A 19550-nucleotide genomic window follows, 5' to 3' on the forward strand; every position below is an offset into this window, starting at 1 on the left:
ATGTTAAAATCCTCCATCTAATACTTTTTATATCAGACGGGTCGTCATTCAGTGACTCACAATATACCAGTGTCTAAATAAATACATTAAACAAAAATAATCAAACTGAAGATAGTTAAATAAAGGTTCAATAAAATACAATAACCTATAGGCCTAAATTCATTATTAAGGCCAATCATATGGGATCAAAAGTTAGCTAAATACTTCTTTTAGACAAATACATCAAGGTTGTTTTTATGAGAAAACTTAAGGTTAGATTTAATCAATATGCGACACTGAGAGCAAATATATGGTGCCATTGACCAGATAAGGTGGTATGTTTGGACTACAGAGCCCCCGCTAAAGCAGCTTTGTGGACAGAACGTGGGAGCAGACGCCAGCTAGGGCACAGGGTGTGACTTTATGACTTGTAATGTATCACTAACCTAAAATAACAGATCACTTTTGCAGCAAACAATGAGTGGATACTTTTTTTTTTTTTTACATTGATATACAGCACATGTACTTTTGATCAGATATTTGTAATTACTCTCTTGTTAATGTTATGAAGTGATATAAACTGTGGGATGCATACCGTAGATACATGGAAGGGGTGACTTTATCAATCAGGTGGTGCATCTTATTTCTCCTCACATTGTGAGCTCACTGCACTATCACAGGTCAGCGGTGGGAACTGAGGACAGACTCAGATACACAAGAGGTAGAGGTATCATCACACACACACTGGAACATACAAAAACACATACACACATACACACATACACACACACACACACACACACACACACACACACACACACACACACACACACACACACTCTCTCTCTCTCTCTCTCCCAGGTTGCCTACTGACTCTACTCCCACACAATGAATCAATGAATGCTTGTTATGACTGAAAAAACCTCAACAACACAAAAAGCACTTCATATTCCAGACGCTGATGGTCAACCGGTCAAATCAACAGTGTTCTGTCTAATGATGGAGGAGACGAGAGGCTGTGACTGAAGCCCTGCCAGCAGACCTGGGGACTACTCCTACATGTCCACATGCTGACAAGTAAGGGGTAGGGCCTAGGCCCCGCTTAGATGAATGGAAATGATTAGCACATAATGCATCATGATATAGATGTCTGCCTGTATGAAACAAGTAGTGCCAAATCAGATAGCCGCTGTCAGTGTTTTGAGTGCCCATTCTAGCTGAGGAAAGGTCTGTCTGCCTACTCATGGCTAAGTCACAACAAGGAGGAAAGCAGCTCATTGATAAATTGCCAGGGAGGTGTGAATTGCTCAAGTGCTGAACCGTGTTCTTAAGATCTCACAAGGATATAGATGGGGGGTTTTGGAGGGAAATCAGACTGGCTTCCTTCCTCAAACCACCACCACCACATCCTCCTCTTACATAGAGGACAAAACATGTAAGGGTTAATTTGTGACCATCATTAACATTCCGATTTGTTATGTGCTATTATTTCCTGCTGCCGTTACAGAGAGGAAGAAAAAAACTTTTTTTCTCATTATTTTTTTTTCATTTCCTTGAGACCAAATTCCACAGAACATGAGTCAGAGGTAACCTATGACCCCTGGCCTCTTCTGAAGCTGCCCTACACACACACACATACACACACACACACACAGCTCAGGTTGCCACCTCTGAGGAGGGAGAGGGGCACACACACACACACACTTTCTCTCGCTCTCTTACACACAGAGATATGCACACAAAGACATACCTTCTTGACCTTTGTGCTGTTGACTGTGCCCAATAATATTTGTACCATGTTTTGTGCTGCTACCATGTTGTTGTTATGTTGTGTTGCTACCATGCTGTGTTGTCATGTGTTGCTGCCATGCTATGTTGTTGTCTTAGGTATATATTTTTGTAGTGTTGTCTCTCTTGTTGTGATGTGTGTTTTGTACTATATTTATATTGTATACATTTTTTTTAAAATCCCAGGCCCCCGTCCCTGCAGGAGACCTTTTGCCAGGCCGTCATTGTAAATTTGAATTTGTTCTTAACTGACTTGCCTAGTTAAATAAAGGTTAAATAAAAAAATATATAAAAAATACACACAACCACAAAATCTCTCACACTTTTTCACTCTCAAACAAGCACACATGAACACTAGTGGCGTGATCATACACAGCTATACACACACCTCCAACTCATAGGCAGGACATGACAGCTAGTTCAGGTAGCTAACCTCTGGCCAGATCCAACTAGTTACAACACACCAACAAAGAGCTTGTACAACATAAGACCATCAGAACCCAAGTTCACATCAAACATAACACTTCTGCCAGTATAACCAGATAGGCCTACATCCAGAAACTCAGGCTTGGTGTTAATGGCATTGTGTCTGTCTGACCTGAGAAACTGAAACCTGCAAGTCTTTGTCACACCTCTGAATATCAATGATTAAACCATTCACATAAAAGGTGCCCATTTAATTTGACTTATGGGCCAATTAAAGTTTTTCAATGTAAAGTTTCAAATCACTTATTCAGACAGTTAGTTTGTTTTGTTCACACTGTAATACAAACAGTAGAATTGCTGTTATGTGGTCAAATAAAATACTGTTAATGATAGTAGAAGTAATATGTTAGTTGAATTACAGTGAATGATACAGTGGGAAAAAAACAGAGTGTGTGTGTAGGGAGTGTGTGTCCCTCTGATTCCATGTCTCACTCTGTCAGCCGGATCTGGTCCAGTTGAATCAGGCTCTTTCCCAATGACTTCATCACTGAGGCATGGAGCCCGCTCCTGGATGGAGATCCCCCTAGTACTACCCAGCCAGGGTGTTTATCACATCCCTGCCTGCTCCCCAGCCATCTGTGACGCGCACACACACACACACACACACACACACACACACACACACACACACACACTAATTCTCTCTCACACTCTCACAGACATACACTCAAACACGTTCACAAAAAGGAGGGAGCCTTAAACAAAGAAGAAAGAAGGGAGGGAGGGAAGAAGGGATGAGATAATTTCTTTTTTGGAAATGACTTATCAGCATGGGTCTGCCGGGAGGGACAGTCAGCTAAACACACTGCCTGCCCCCTGGGGTGCCCACTGCCGAGAAACAAAGAGCACCAATTATATATAGCACTCTGTTATTCCTGTCACCTGCCATGCATGTAGTCCTATAAAACAGTCCCCAACAATCCTCTGGGTCTTAGCCTGTGAGAGGCTGAGGAGGTGTGATGAGGTGAGAGGTCTGTCTCACTCAGTGACTGTGCTGCTGGCCTTTCCAGACGCAGGGTGTGGGGAGTGGAAGGGTTGACTGTGTCACAGGCGGATGGAGACAGCCAGGACTAGCCAGGCCAGGCTGCCCAACATAAGGTGTTGGGACCCAGGGGAGGCCAGGAGGAAGGGGGGAGAGCGGGAGGGGATCTGGGAGGAAGCTAGAACCAGAGCCCAGTCATTCTTCATCCTGTGGTGCCCGGCCTATCCCATTGATCAATGCCCACACTACTAACCTAGAGATCACCAATGCTTTATTTATTGTGGCAAACTCACCACACCATTTCAGTATCACTGTCAGCAAACCAATTATGTAAGTAACAAATCTATGACAGAACAATGCTGAATATGTGGGGCTTATACAGTATCCTGTGAATAATGGGTGACTGTACGTGCGGCTTCTATAATGTTCACCTTGTTGATTGTCTGCTTTGACAACACACAGGTCACCACATAGGTTACTATGGAGCTGGAGAAAACCACAGGCAGCAAGACAGTCTTCCGCTGTGAAATACTGTACAGTATGTTCGACTTTAAGTTTCAAGATTTATGTCACATGCACAAGTACAGTGAAATGCCTTTCTTGCAGACTGCAACAATGCAGTAATCAATATAAATGAGTACATGCACAGTAATAATTTGGTATTAAACTGATTACTGCAGTAGGTAGATTATATAATGGGCATGTAAACGCCTTACTATGGTTATTTTAATCGGTGGAAGGTCAAAATCGAAGTAAGCATACACCGATTAAAACACCTGTTTTTCTGACCAAGCTTTCAAATTATTAGGACATGTAAACACCTTAAACGACATTCCAGTGGTGTACTTGAAAAAAGTTCAATAAAATAAACACATTTGATCGGGGCATGTGCTAGCAGCAGCCAAGCAAGCCTCCCTCTTTAGTGAGAGTAAAGTGAGTTCGGAACAACTGAATGTAAGTGTCTTAGAAGTCGTTTTCACATACAACCTTTATGACCCAACTCAGAATCAAATACGCTTCCCCAAAATGGACACTGTGGTAGAACCTTTGTTTTGATTGGTGATTTTCAGAATTTATCAGAGCGGCATGAAGTAGCCTCATTTCATATGTGTCCATGTAAAAACGATTATTAGGGAAATCACTCTTCTTGCAAAACATGTAAATGTTTTAATCAAATTATTATACTAATCTGACTATCCACAATTATCACATTAGTGTGTGCATGTAACCATACTCAATGTAGCACTAAAAATAACATAAGGTAGAACAAAAACACACAAGAAATAAAAATAAGAACCCAAGAAAGTAAGAAGCTTTATACAGAGTCAGTTCCAACACCATTAACAATGTGCAGGGATACTGGAGTGATAGATGTAGATACATGTATGTAAGGTGACTAGGCATCAGGATATGTGATAAACAGAGTAGCAGCAGAGTAAATTATGATTGTGTGTATGTGTGTGCATGTGTAGCCATTCTGTTAGCTATTTAGCAGTCTAATGGCTTGGGGATATAAACTATTATTGAGGCTGTCGGTGTCAGACTTGATACACCGGCACCACTTGCCATAAGGAAGCAGGGAGAGCAGTCTAATGGCTTGGGTGGCTGGAGTCTTTAACGATTTTCCAGCCCTTCCATTCACACTGCCTAATATCAAATCAAATTCTGGATGGCAGGGAGCTCGGCCCCAGTGAAGTACTGGGCTGTCCGCACCACCCTCTGTAGCGCCATGCGATCGAGGTGCTGTTGCCATACCAAGCAGTGATGCAGTCAGTCAAGATGCTCTCAAAGGTGCAGATGTAGAACTTTTTGAGGATTTGAGGGACCCAACCTTTTCAACTGCAGCCCCATCGATGTGGATTGGGGTGTGTGCCCCCCCCTCTCCCTCCCCTGTAGTGCTTACATTACATCACTAAAAATAACACAATAACAAGTGACAACATTTTGTGCACAGTAATAGTTAGTTTCAGGTTTGAGGCTAGGGCTAGGTTGTGCATACACGTTGGGCAGGATGTGTGTCTGTCTAACGTACAGACAGCCAGTGAAAGTGCTGTTCAAGACCTACTTCCTCCCCCTCCTAATGCCACAACAATACCGTTTTAGCTATTTTCACTACAAAATAGCATTTTTTTTATTGCTAGTACAAGTGCTTTACAACCACTGTTATTACCTCAGGCGAAAATTTATTTATGGTCAATCAAACAAAACCAGAAAACATTGAAAAACAGTGACTACATTTAGATTCTCAATATAAATAAACAAAACATAAAACATTTAAAACCATTAGTTGATGACTATTGGGAAAAATGACTAAACATGCAAAGAATGATCAATAATTACTAAATAACATGCAAGTACAATCAAGTAACAGATTCTTCCATTCATTTGTCAAAAAAATAAGAAAAATCTAATCTAATCAAATTGAACACCGATGTCTGCCTCAAGGTGTTAAATATGTATAAGAGAGCCAATAGTTGTTATTTAGTCTAGGCGCTTTGTATGGGGAAATTACCCGTTGGAAACAACAGGTAGTAAATGTAAAACAGTTTTACGGTACGTTTTTATAAATAACCCCTATTTACACACAACCCCCTACTAAAACACATCCTTTGACTCATTAGCTTGGCTGCCATTGTTCTGAATGGGCATTTTTACAATTGCTTTGTTTGTGTTAATGTTGAATGAGTGGCCTTAGTTGGAGCTGTGCCCTGCCTTGCTTCGTGTTCTTATAAACGGACAGGCAGAGCCGTAAAAGCAGGCCTGTGACTCAGGACTCAGGAGGATCAGAGTTGGACTGGACTGTTCTTTGATGACTGGTCTTCAAGCTCTGGGGAGAAGTGCTGAAGTCAGCATCATACAGACTTGAGCATCATAACAGACCACAGTCTGATGCTACATTATACAAAACACTCATGATGCTGACTAAGATCAGACAGGAATTGTGCTGTTATATCAAGGCCTACAACATAATCGTTGTTTGTGGCTGAATTCATCAACAAGGCTAAAATCATCACAGAATAAAAAAAACTGATTCATAAATAGATGAGTAGCTCCACAGCTTGGACATGAACATATGAAGCCAAGTTTTGATGGCCGGGTGGGTTGAATCAGGGATGAATATAGCAGGAAGTAGCAAGTCATGCGAAGAGATCACACCAAACCGAAGGGCCCGACACACGACACCGGACCCAGAGTATTAATCTGACCCCCTACTTCACCCCCATCTCCCCCACTCTTATTCATCTGTACCATAAAATAAACACAGAGAACAGAACCCTGTGTACCAGTGGCCCTTCAGAGGCCCTCAATGTGCTACACAGTGCTTTCAGAAAGTATCCCCATCTCTTGACTTTTATCACATTTTGCTGTGTTACAGCCTGAATTTAAAATGTTAGATGGAATTTAAAAAATAAGCTTATTATGCATGATGGTTGAACCAAAAGATGACATATAACAAAAAATGTTATGAAATTGGAAACTATTAAATATATATGTGAAATTAAATTCAACAATAATGTATGTTGATGCTAATATTATGTACAATATCTAATTATGTTTCCATATGATAACAATAGCCTAATATATGCAATATGCTGACACTATTGTCTTTTATTAACAGTTTCACTTAATCAACCTAATAATTATGTACACACCCCTCACTATTGTCATTGTCATTGTCACTATTGCTTCTCTACATAACCTGATTCAAGCATTCATGACATTACCCTGAAGAAGGCACAGTGATGCCAAAATGGTGTTTTACCCAGTTTTACCCATTCAATTATTGGGAGTTTTATATATATATATATATATATATATATATATATATATATATTATAGAGAGAGAGAGAGAGAGAGAGAGAGAGAGAGAGAGAGAGAGAGAGAGAGAGAGAGAGAGAGAGAGAGAGAGAGAGTGTGTTTGACTCTTTATTTAATTCTATAGCAGTCCGTTCATTCGCCATTAGTTTTCTCTGGATGTGTGCCAGCTCATGCTAAAAATAAATGTAAAAAAACAGACATTGAATATCCGTTTGACCATGGTGAAGTTATTAATTACACTTTGGATGGTGTATCAATACACCCAGTCACTACAAAAATACAGGCGTCCTTCCTAACTCCGTTGCCGGAGAGAATGAAGCAAATCCAATACAACATATTATGGAGTACCACTCTCCATATTTCCACGCATAGTGGTGGCTGCATAATGTTATGGGTTGCTTGTAATCATTAAGGACTGGGGAGGTTTTCAGGATAAAAAATGAATGGAATGGAGCTAAGCACAAACCTGGTTCAGTCTGCTTTCCACCAGACACTGGGAGACCTAAACCATAAGGACAAACACACTGGAGTTGCTTACCAGGACGACATTAAAATGTTCCCGAGTGGCCTAGTTAAAGTTTTAAATTAAACAGGCTTAAAAATCTATGACAATAAATAAAAATGGCTTTCTAGAAATGCTCAACAACCAACTTAACAGAGCTTGAAGAATTTTCAGGTGTGCAAGGCTCTTAGAGACTTCCCCAGAAAGGCTCACCTCTGTAATCGCCATGAAAGGTGATTCTAACATGTATTGACCAATGGATGTGAATACTTATGTAAATGAGATATTTCTGTATCTAATTAACAATAAATGTGCAAAGATTAAAAATAAAAAAATCTCACTTATTAGGGGGTATTGTGCTTAGATGGGTGAGAAAAAAAAATAATATTTAATACATTTTGAATTGTAACAACAAAATTTGGAGTAAGTCAAGGGGTATGAAAACTTTCTTAAGACACTGTACGTATCACCTGTACCATACCTCTCACAATAGTGGTTTTCTAGCCACGAAGGTCTTTGCAGGTTAAACACAAATTAAATAAATACAAAATATCACCTAATAACTTCCACTTAATAAGTCATATTATTTTCTGAGGTCCGATTGAGAGAAATCTGTCATTTGAGGAGAGCCAAGACACGTAATCATAATGAGGGGAGATGAGAAAACGGGCTCCCCGCTATGACTAGCATTAAACTTAACGACGCCGTTATAAAAACCGTCACCGCCAATCTGGCCCGCCATCCCTCACTCCCTCTCTCATGTCCTCCTAAATGAGGGATCTGCCTGTGTTTCTCCTAGAGAGAGCTGGCCTGGCCGGCCATTGGCTTGATCAATGCCATCTTTGTGAGGGCTTTCTTAGGTGACCCGTCCTTCCCAGCCTTCATTCTCAGTAGCCAGTGACTAACAACTAACAACGTAAGGGGGAAAATCCTGTGGTCTGCCCTGTCGGCCCTCCCCCCACCACCCAGCCCTATCCAAAACCCTCAAACAACCCCAACCCTCCCTGCAGAATGCATTAATAGGAAGAATTTGCTCATATTTCTTAAAGAGGCTCTGGCTATTTATTGGACCAGTGAGGTGCATTCCGTGATGTAATCTATTAACCCTGGAATAAACATGAAGGGGTTCCACTCAAAGCCATTCATTTAACTTTGATTTGATTTTGGCCTCGCAAATAGAGTCTTGTGAGAGGTGAGTAGTCATCATAAGAATCAAATTGAACCTAAATGTAACTCATCACCTAGGCCTAAAATGCACCTTCATTTGGAACAATTACTTAGTATCTGGTCAAATTCTGATTGAATTACTGAGGAAATGTGGATAATTCTCTGTTAGATCTTTATAACTGGTCAGTTACTGATACCAACACAATTAGCCCAGGCACTTCTCTCTCTCTCGCTCTCGAACCTCTGAGCACTCCCTCTGGGCAGGGCTCACAGGGCTAAGCCTACTGTGTATTGTTAGTTGGTCTCGGGGGCAGGAAAGGCCATCTGCATGGGCATTGTGCTGATAATGTGCTCCACACTGAGCGATGGACTCACATGGAAATGAGTGCTTTCTCATGGAGAGGACCCCTGTTCCCCCTTCTCCAGCCTGTCATTCACAGGGAGACCCCAGTCAGCCTGGATTTTCACCACAGCACCCCCAGCATATCAATGGACCTCTCACCAGTAGTCCCCTCCATTGACACCCAATCTGAAGGATTACTGAATTACAATACACTACATGTTACGGTGTTACGGTGGCTGATTGACCGTGGTAATTAGATGGGCTTCAATCAAGATGAATGATTATCAACCAGGGAATTCCTCTGCTGCTTTCAAGATAAACACAAATGTAAGTAAAGTATAGCTACAGCTAACATGGACCAATAGTTCCCAAATGTTGTTTTATTTTTGCTGTGAAGGTGAACCATGTAAGCTTTCTCAAGCCACCGGGGAGGAGGACGTAGCCACAACGACTCAAACCTTTTAGAAATCCCTGGCCTAGACCAGCCACGCTGTAGTCCTCCAGACACTGAATCGGCACCTGAAACCCGACAATAAAATCATCAAGAACCTTGTCATTCCCACATGTGATCTGGCTGTTGTGTTGAACATCTCGCATAATCTGCCCATCTCACCACCACCCCAGTCTAAACAGCCTAAACACACATCCCTACTAGAGACATCAACCATCCCTCAGACTGGGGCTAGGGGTGAAATTAATATGGAATCACTGAGCTCTCATTACTGACGCTTATCTACCATGTTTAACTCAGGAAAACAACCAATCTATCCAGTTCTAGTAAGGAACTTACAATGATGTGTGTGTGTTTCCTCCAATAGGTCTCTGGAATCCCAACCACACTGACTGGTCTCTTATCAGAGATAGGAGAGGGAAGTAAATGGGGAATGTAACAAAAAAAACATGCTGGCTATCTGATTACACCACAAGAGTCATCACTGAGACTTGGGGGGGGTTATGATGAGTCTGGTGTGCCATGCAGCTGTGGGACATCAGTTCACACAGGAAGTAGCATGATCTATCCACTGTGATTTGTTTATGAATGGTTTGGCAACAATAAACACGGATAGGATGTGATGAAAGCTTCTGTATTTATGGTTGTGTAATGCTGGCATTACAGCCAGCGTTACAGCCTTATTCTAAAACTGATTAAATAAAACATTTCTCATCAATCTGAGCATTTGAGAAGCACTCTGTATTATAGCGATAATCACTTTTAACATATGCATTTATTACCATGTTTTTCATGCTGGTATAAAGGACAGATTAAAAAATTACCAGGACACCGGGGTTAACACCCCTACTCTTACAATAAGCGCAATGGGATCTTTAGTGACCACACAAGGTCAGGATACCCGTTTAACATCCCATCCGAAAGTCGGCATCCTACACAGGGCAATGTCCCCAATCAATGCCCTGGAGCATTGGGATATTTATTTTTGACCAGAGGAAAGAGTGCGTCCTACTGGCACACCAACACCACTTAAATCAGAAGAGTTCAATCAGAAGCTAAATGAAACGAGAGGGGCACATTCTGATCAAACATGACAACAATGAAAGGAAAAGTACTCTCTTTTGATGAAGAGGCATCCTAAGTCATCAAATATAATATACGGGTAGCTACATGTCTTATCAGGACCACCACATCATATCAAACCTTTCTATTATTGTTTAACAATCCATAAAAAAATGATTGAGATGTGTTGTATTACTACATACATTACTTACAGATGTATGGAGCAAGTACATCTCCTTTCAATTGTGTTTCAATTTTGAAATCTAAACAGAATTTACCCACATATACTTTTGTGTTTTTAATCATTTAGAATATTGTTTAGGTATATGTTTTCAAAATGACCTAAATGATCGATGGGAATAGATTTTGTTGGCGAGAAGTGATCTCTCATTAAACGTCATGGTATGACATGTGACAGGCGTATATAATGGTTCTTTTTAAGTTGTGTGCCAGAGGTTCCTTCCCCGGCCTATTGTTAAGCAGATGTTCAGATGGACTCAAATCAAAAGGGCACATCCTCAAATCTCCTGGGCCAAACTATCTGTCTGAGCCACACAGATTAGGCTGTTTAATGCCAAAAAGATTTTTATGAAATCTTTCTGATACATTCACATGAGAACAACGGCCAACGGGCTGAGCAATAGATAAATTCATCTTTACAAGTTGAGAATAGTCCAATGTGTTGAAACATTTGCTTCTAACAGCTCTTTGCCAGCACTTTCATTTTCCTTAATGTTTCTCTATGTGAGGTTAAAAGGGCATTGACCTATATGTATCTTTACAGTTACGATAAATGGCTAACCTGACTGAATAATAAGAAGAGGGAAATGAATACCTTCATATCATGTCAGAAGTCCAAAGGTCGCTTCATTCACAATAACCGAATAAGGAATTACATGACTTAATGCTTTCACTCCTCTTTCATTCTGAGGCAAACATGGTGGTCAGCTTCTTGAAATTCAATTGTACACAATGGTGATGAAACAAAACAATATAAAACAACGAGGGAACTGAGGAACAGTGAGCAAGAGAGTACATATGGCTAAATCGTTCAACTATAAAATTCCAATACAAATATGGCTTTGATTTATTTCAGAATGTTCAATGAAAAAAATAGGAGAATTTCAAATCTATAAACTAGATCAATTTGATTTAATAAAACTTGAGAAGTCAGTTAACTGTTATTCCAACCCACTTAAAAGCTCTAACATATACTGTAAAAAAGAAATACAATTAAAAATAAGATTTGTAAGCACAGCATTTGTAATGATGCAATACAGTCATTATTGTTTGTTTGTGTAAAAAAGAAACAATGGGTTAAAAATGGACAGAAACTGTATATCTGTCTGAAGACTATAAAATATGAATACTATAGGTTAAAAAACATGTCACAATGTTAACAGTCAAGTTAGGACCCTTGTACTATATAATAACTGGCTGTACAGGAAAACCGTTGGGGCCTGGAAGAGCTGTTTCCTCATCAACTACTAAGTTTTCATGAACTGTGCATAGATAAATGTTAGAAACTGTTGTGATACACCCATAGCGAAAGCAGAGATATCAGCAGACACAGTGCCTTCAGAAGGTATTCACACCCCTTGACTTTTCCACATTATGTTGTGTTACAGCCTGATTTTAAAATGGATTTCATTGAGATTAATACTACATATAATACTCTAGAATGTCAAACATTTTTAGAAATATTTAAAAGTTTCTAAAAATGAAAAGCTAAAATGGCTGGAGTCAAATTCCCCGTTCCGCTGGACAATAACCTAAAACACAAGACCAAATCTACACTTGAGTTGCTTACCAAGAAGACCGTGAATATTCCTGAGTGGCTTAAATTGGCCTGAAAATCTATGTCAAGACTTGAAAATGGCTGTCTAGCAATGATATACAACCCACTTGACAGAGCTTGAAGAATTGTAAGAAGAATAATGTGTAAATGTCATACATTCAAGGTGTGCAAATTACTTAGAGACTTACCAAGAAAGACTCACAGCTGCAATCGCTGCCAAAGGTGACTCTAACATGTATTGACTCAGGGGTATGAATACTTATGTATATGAGGTATTTTTGTATTTCATTTGCAATCATTTTGCAAATATTTATAAAAACATGTTTTCACTGTGTCATTATGAGATATTTTGTGTAGATGGGTGAGAAAAAATTTGATTTAAGCAATTTTGAATTCAGGCAGTAACAACAACAAATTGTGGAATAAGTCAAGGGGTACGAATACTTTTTTGAAGACACTGTACCATCTTCTATTCCTGTGTCTAAACATCACTAAAACCTAAAAAATGGTTTTATATGTTTTAAGAATGTTCTACAGACAACACTGTTATATGAGTTTGTAACAACTATTTCTACCATATTTCTACAGTCCACAGCAGCACTGCTGACTGCAACCAACAGACATGAGAAAACCTAAGCTGTATGACTGAAATAATGTTATTTAATACATATAAAAAGCTATGTTAAAAAGAATCCAAGGAATTAATTTAGCATTGACTAGCAATGACACATTAAATCAATACTGAGTGTTAACTGCAACACTGTTCCAGTGTCTGTACGGGTCCACACTTTCCTGTGTTAAATAAATATAGTTTTTTGTCTTATTTTTCTTTATTATTTTCCTCTAACCCTAACCCCTTCCCTTAATTGGAGTAAACTAATCAACAACAACACTTAGGCTTCTACTTCCAACTTAAACATACTATATACATTTTACGGATGCAATCTATTTTACAATAGTTATCTTTTGCTTGTTTGCACTCCTATCCTATCCTACCGCTACCCTAAACCCCTCCCATCTCTTTCTGAAAACCATCCAATTTTATTTTCTATTTGCCATATGTTTTTAACTGTGCTGTTTCACAAAAGTTCTGAACTTCTGAACATAAAAAAAAAAAAAGTTATTTAAATAGGCAAGTCAGTTAAGAACAAATTCTTATTTTCAATGACGGCCTAGGAACAGTGGGTTAACTGCCTGTTCAGGGGCAGAGCGACAGATTTGTACCTTGTCAGCTCGGGGATTTGAACTTGCAACCTTCCTGCAACCTTCCTGCTAGTTCAACGCTCTAACCACTAGGCTACCCTGCCGCCCCGGGGGGTACATACATTTTACAAACACAGTATATTTTACATGAGTTATCTTGTTGTTATTAGTCCCACCCTTTAGCTCCTCTAAACCCCTCCCTCCCATCTATCGCTTCCATATTGGATTGGATTAATACACTGCTTAGTGTAAAGCCTTTGCATTTCCCAGGTTGCCTTGGCATTCGAGTGAATTGTAGAGTTACCACTCATGACTGTATTTGTTAGTGACAGAGATATGATCGTTGTGGCCTTCACCCAGTGAGAACCTTAAAATTGTATTATTCATGACAACACAATACTTATTTTGAGAGCCTAGTTTTAGCCTAAAACAGTGGCCTGAAACTAATGGTTTACAGGCCACATTGGGCCTGCAAGTCACATTATGTTGGCTTGCAAAGTGATGTGTAATTCCTATTGGAATCCAGCCAGAGTGGAGATATCCAACATTTGGCAATTGTATTCACAAGCAACCTGCATTCAAAATGACTGCCAGGGTTGTGAAGACTAAGATATGAGACTACCTAAAGCATCTAAACTGGATCAACCATTTCAGTAAAGGGTGCAATAAATCTAAGTTAAAGACTGGATTATTTTAGAAACATTTACGTTACTTATATTTCAGTAACATAAGATGAATTAATCAAACATTCTAAAAATCAACCTGCAACAGAGCATGCTGGGAAATCTGATTATGATGGGCATGGTTTTGATTCAGCACTGGTTATTAACACCAACACTGGGTTCTTTTACACCACCACTGAGTTCTACAGAGTTAATTTAACTCCTGAATCAACACTAGAGATGTTGCACTGAAAAATCTACATGAAATGATACTGGCCAATTTGCTGTGCATAAAAAAAGGTAAAAAAGGAAAAAGTAACACTGGTCAACACGACAATAAACAGGCAAAAACAGACAATGAATGGGTTAACACTGAAGATGTGGACAAGCACCTAAAGGATGAACTAAAAGTGGCAATGGGCATGGGTTGGTAATTAAAGAGTTAATACTTAAGGGTTAAAAGTGAAGGTGTGGTCAGTCCGGTAAAGAGTTAATAATAGTGAATGTGTGTGACGTGGATATGTCACAGAGCCATCAGAGGATGACAGTTTCTGTGAGAAAGCTTGACTATCAGGCAATTGTCAAGGTGGATGGGCTTCAGTCAGGAAGGAAGTTGACGGTTAACAGGTTGTAAAAAGGAGAGTTTGTGACTCATAGTAAAACTTGCCAATCACCTCTGATAGCTCACTCACCTCTGTATCTCAATGACTAGGGCCTGAAACCAACTCTATCTACCCATCATTACACACACACCGCACCGACAGCTATAAAATGTTCATAAGATTTATATGATAGTTAAATGAATAGCCTATATTCAAATAAATTCATTTGAAAAGCATGTAAACAGAAACGCTGAAAACCCTCATGAATGATAAAACTCTATGAACCCTTGTAATGACCAATCGACTTTAACCAAATTCTGCTGTTTTTCAAAACCTCAATTTGGGATTAATCTGTCAACAAATTGGAGAAAAAAGACAGATTTTTATTAAAACCAGCACTAAAGAGTATGTATTCTTGAAACAAAGAAAAGAGCAGTAAAAACAACTGCTGATAAAGGATGTGAGCTGATGCAATCTCAAAGTCTGATTTCAGCACAGCAGTGTGTGTGTGTGTGTGTGTGTGTGCGTGCATGCGTGCGATGTCTCAGGTGCCAATTTAACACCATGTTAGGTATACACAGCAAGGGCCACTCCCCCAACTGGCAGGTGTACAGACCAAGGGTAGTTTCCTGCTACACACCCTGGTCCTGACACCTCGACAAGGGCACCAACCCTCCAAGGCCTAAGCCTGCTTCCTCCTATCTGTGCCCAGCAGGCAGCCCTCCATACAGGGCAGGGTTATATAACCTTTTCACAGCATTGTGCTGACCCGAATCGTACTGTGCTGGCTCTGATAAAAAAATGTGTACATAGTTTTCTTCCATCACGTTTATGGTAGATGCATAACTTGGCACGGCACATCTCGGCTCAGTAATGTGAAGTGGGTATTGGTGTGAGAGGCAGGCAGCGTAGGTGTGTGGGTGTGAAGGTTCTATTAGCAGGAGGCTTGGGAAGGCCAGACCACAGGGCTGGTGACAGTGACGTCTAACTTGAGATCAGATCAGTCTGGGAGGGTGACACCAAGCTGCCAGTGGTGGGCAACAGACGGAAAAAGTACACAGTTGCTGCTCCACTCATTACGGCATGTGTGAAATGTCTTTATACGCCGATATCAACTGAACCCATTTCCACTGGAGTGTCATATGACAGCAAATGAAGAGCAGAGCGCAGACAGTCAGTCAGTCTAAGGTCACCATGGAAAAGCGAGAGAGACAGCAGTGACACACTGTATCACGATTTTAAACTAGATTTCAACCAGACCGTAGGCCAGAGACGGTCCATCCTAACCTGAGAAACAGTCTTACATACATACTCATACCCATAGCCATCCACACCATGTTAGAGCATGGCCATCAGTTAGCATCCAGACTACGGAAGATATTGAGGGGACAAAAGATAAATCTTACCAGAGCAGCACAAATACATGTTCTACTGTTTAATCACCACACCCTTCAAGGGTCTGTCAAAACACTTGGAAAATAAAGTGTATTCCATGAAACACTGCATCTTTCAAAAATCCCCTTGTTAAATTGATGCTAACATTTTGGTCAGTGACCTGCGTCGCAGTCAGAACGGAATTAGAGCGGGTTTTCCTAAAAGGGGCACGAACGACCTCAAAATGCCACACTTGAACTTCTCTCAACCTTCATGTTCCAAATGAACGTATTCATGTGTGATACTACCCCCTCATTGTCCCCCTGCCTCCCCCGTGACACACAGACACAAGCACGCACGCAAGCCTGCACACATACACACACAAACACACTTTCGCACAGACACACACATTTCAATTTCTTCAGAGGAGGCCCAATATTACTCAATGGCTAGGTTACTTACCCAATCAGAGACACCATCTGCTCCACTATGTGCCTGCTGAAGGTTATGATCACAAACAGTTTCTGTGACAAAGAAAGAGAGAGACAGTCAGTCAGTAGACCATGAGGTCATGGGGGTAAATACAGGCCCGGCCGGGGCAGTACACTCATGGTTTTGATCATTAATACTCCCTATATTGGATTCCCTGTAGTCAACCAACACCACACTTGGTGACTGACAAAACCAGCCATGATGTGGCCCTTTGTCATCAAGGCAAGAAACAAAAGTCTGAGCCCCTATGACACATAAATGCACTCATGTCAGGGAAATTACTGTACACAGACAGGCAGGGTGAGGGAGGGTTTGGGGCTACTGTTGATACATAGAGAACACACACATTAAAACATACTATGGTATAAATACTATATATATGGTGTAAATACTATAGTATTCACTTTGGTGTTTTTTCAGACATGACTGTATAATGTAGTATTTACAGTTTACTATAGTTTAAATAATGTAGTAAAAAAATATGTAGTATATACTGTACTAAAGTAATTACTGTAGCGTTTTTTTTTTACTGTAGTATAATAGGCAATTTGGTTAACGATGATGCTGAGTCTCAGATTTTTCACTTTAAAATGTCAAACAAAAACCAATTATTGCAACGTTATACAAACAGCACAAACTGTCATGGTTACCAAACTTTGATGCTGCACTGACATTTTTCAAAGTAGTCATTTTTTTAAAAACTTTGCAGTTACTAATTTTTGTTTGATATACATTTTAAAGTGAAAAATCTTTTACTGTGAAATTGCCCATATACTATAGTAATTACTGTAGTGTTGTTTTGGAATGTAGTATACTATTGTGTTTACTGTAGTGATTTGCGGACTGAGGTATACTGTAGTATTTACTTTATTTTGTATTTTCCTTTTTTTAAATGTTTTACTTTGACCCCTTTTTCTCCCCAATTTTGTGATATCCAATTGGTAGTTACAGTCTTGTCCCATCGCTGCAACTCTCCTACGGACTCAGGAGAGTCGACGGTCGAGAGCCGTGCGTCCTCTGAAACACGACCCTGCCAAGCCGCAATGCTTCATGACACACTGCTTACTTAACCAATGTGTTCGGAAGAAACACCATCCAGCTGGCGACCAGCGTTAGCTTGCAGGTGCCCGGTCCACCACATGGAGTTGCTAGAGCGAGGTGGGACAAGAAAATCCTGGCCGGCCATACCCTCCCCTCACCTGGACAACGATGGGCCAATTGTGCGTCGCCCCATGGGTCTACCGGTCATGGCCGGCTGTGACACAGCCTGGGATCGAACCCGGGTCTGTAGTGATGCCTCAAGCACTGCGATGCAGTGCCTTAGCGCACGCACACAATCCATGTCTCAAATGTCCCAAGGACAAAAATACTTATTTAACCTGTCTCCTCCCCTTCATCTACACAGATTGAAGTGGATTTAACAAGTGACATCAATAAGGAATCATAGCTTTCACCTGGATTCATCTGGTCAGTCTATGTCATGGAAAGAGCGTGTTCTTAATGTTTTGTATACTCAGTGTATGATCTATATTTGGCATGTAGGTTTCTCACTTATGGGTGCAACCAATTGGAACATGGGGTAGGGGAATGGGCAGTGTATAGTGTTTTTGAGGACATTACTGTAGTATTTACTGCAGTGTTTTCTTGTGGATATTACTGTGGTATTACTATAGTATTATTTTCATGTAGGGAGTTGAAGAGGGGGGGATAAGGATGAGCAAGGCTATTGAGGGGATGGAGTGATCAGGAGGAGATGTGTCACTCCTCTCAGACAGCAGTTCTTAACAGTAAAAGTGAGGTTTTGGGGATTTTGTGTTCCTGTCCAGAATGACTCCTGCTTACTCATTGCTGGACAAAGAAGACATGGGGTCTCAATAAGGCTCTGTTTACTATTCAGTTACTGTTCAGCCCCCAATTGAGCAGGCAACCAGGAAACACTGGGTCTGGGATAGACCAACATAACAAAGACCAAGTCTTACAAACATGTTTTTGTCCTCTTCTCTATTGACACCTCTGAGGGAGTTCACATGTGTAGCCCTTTCCTGCAGTCAAATGAAACTAGCGGCCTCAGGGGTGGAATGTTATTCATATTTTTCATAAATTCATAACCAATAAACATTATATTTTTTTAAATGCCAAAAATGTGGTGTTTCTGTGTCAAATGGTTTTGTTACATTTAAGTTTTCTGTGATGTATATAAAGTGTAATATTGGGATGCAAACTCAAAATGTAATACATTTCAACTCTATATCTGACATGGTACAGGTAGGTGTCTTCTTTTTTTAAGCCCATAACCATGTGTGTGAGGTGTAAACTTTTGTTTCAAAGTAGATTTGTTTAAGACTACCAAGAAACACTCTGTGTGACCCTGATTTAGCCAACTGCAGTAAAAGGTTAACAAGATGATACTACCCCATTGTACCATTCATACAGGGAATCAACATTTGAGTGGGTTCTCACAATGGCAATGTGCATCTGTTGAAACCCATTGAAACACAGAGACTATACCTAAACTAGTAGGAATGTGGAAGTCAGGGAGGCTATCATAATGGAGATTACTCCTCTCCTATTGTTTAGACCAGACTGTGTGTCACGGGTACTGAAAGTAAAAGGCAATAGCAGAAACTTCTGCTTAACAATAAACCATTTCCTCTAAGCTTTTACTGTCCGTTTCATAATGGAAGGACATTTACTCATGTCTCCGCCCAGCTAAACCAAACTGAGCTATTTCAACATTTTGAAATTAGGACTATAAAACCAAAATTCCTTAAATGTTATGATATAATTTTTGATAGTTCCTATCAATATTTCAAAACCTAGCCACATCACCACAGTACCGT

General features: G+C 40.2%; 1 non-coding gene across 2 annotated transcripts in view; it reads right to left on the reverse strand.

The window, feature by feature from the left end:
- Positions 1-2880: 2880 nt before the first annotated feature.
- LOC110537478 overlaps positions 2881-19550 on the reverse strand; it is a 39270-nt gene continuing 22600 nt past the window's right edge. Inside the window, exons 4-5 of one of the 2 annotated variants that reach the window (XR_005034951.1) lie at positions 16681-16742; positions 2881-2948 (exon numbers count right to left, since the gene is read on the reverse strand). This is a non-coding gene — a transcript (uncharacterized LOC110537478). Of the gene's footprint in view, positions 2949-5051; positions 6063-16680; positions 16743-19550 lie in introns of those variants that run through there. The other variant, XR_002475632.2, reaches the window with a different exon arrangement.

Source organism: Oncorhynchus mykiss, chromosome 12, assembly GCF_013265735.2.
Source record: "Oncorhynchus mykiss isolate Arlee chromosome 12, USDA_OmykA_1.1, whole genome shotgun sequence".
Taxonomy (NCBI): Eukaryota; Metazoa; Chordata; class Actinopteri; order Salmoniformes; family Salmonidae; genus Oncorhynchus; species Oncorhynchus mykiss.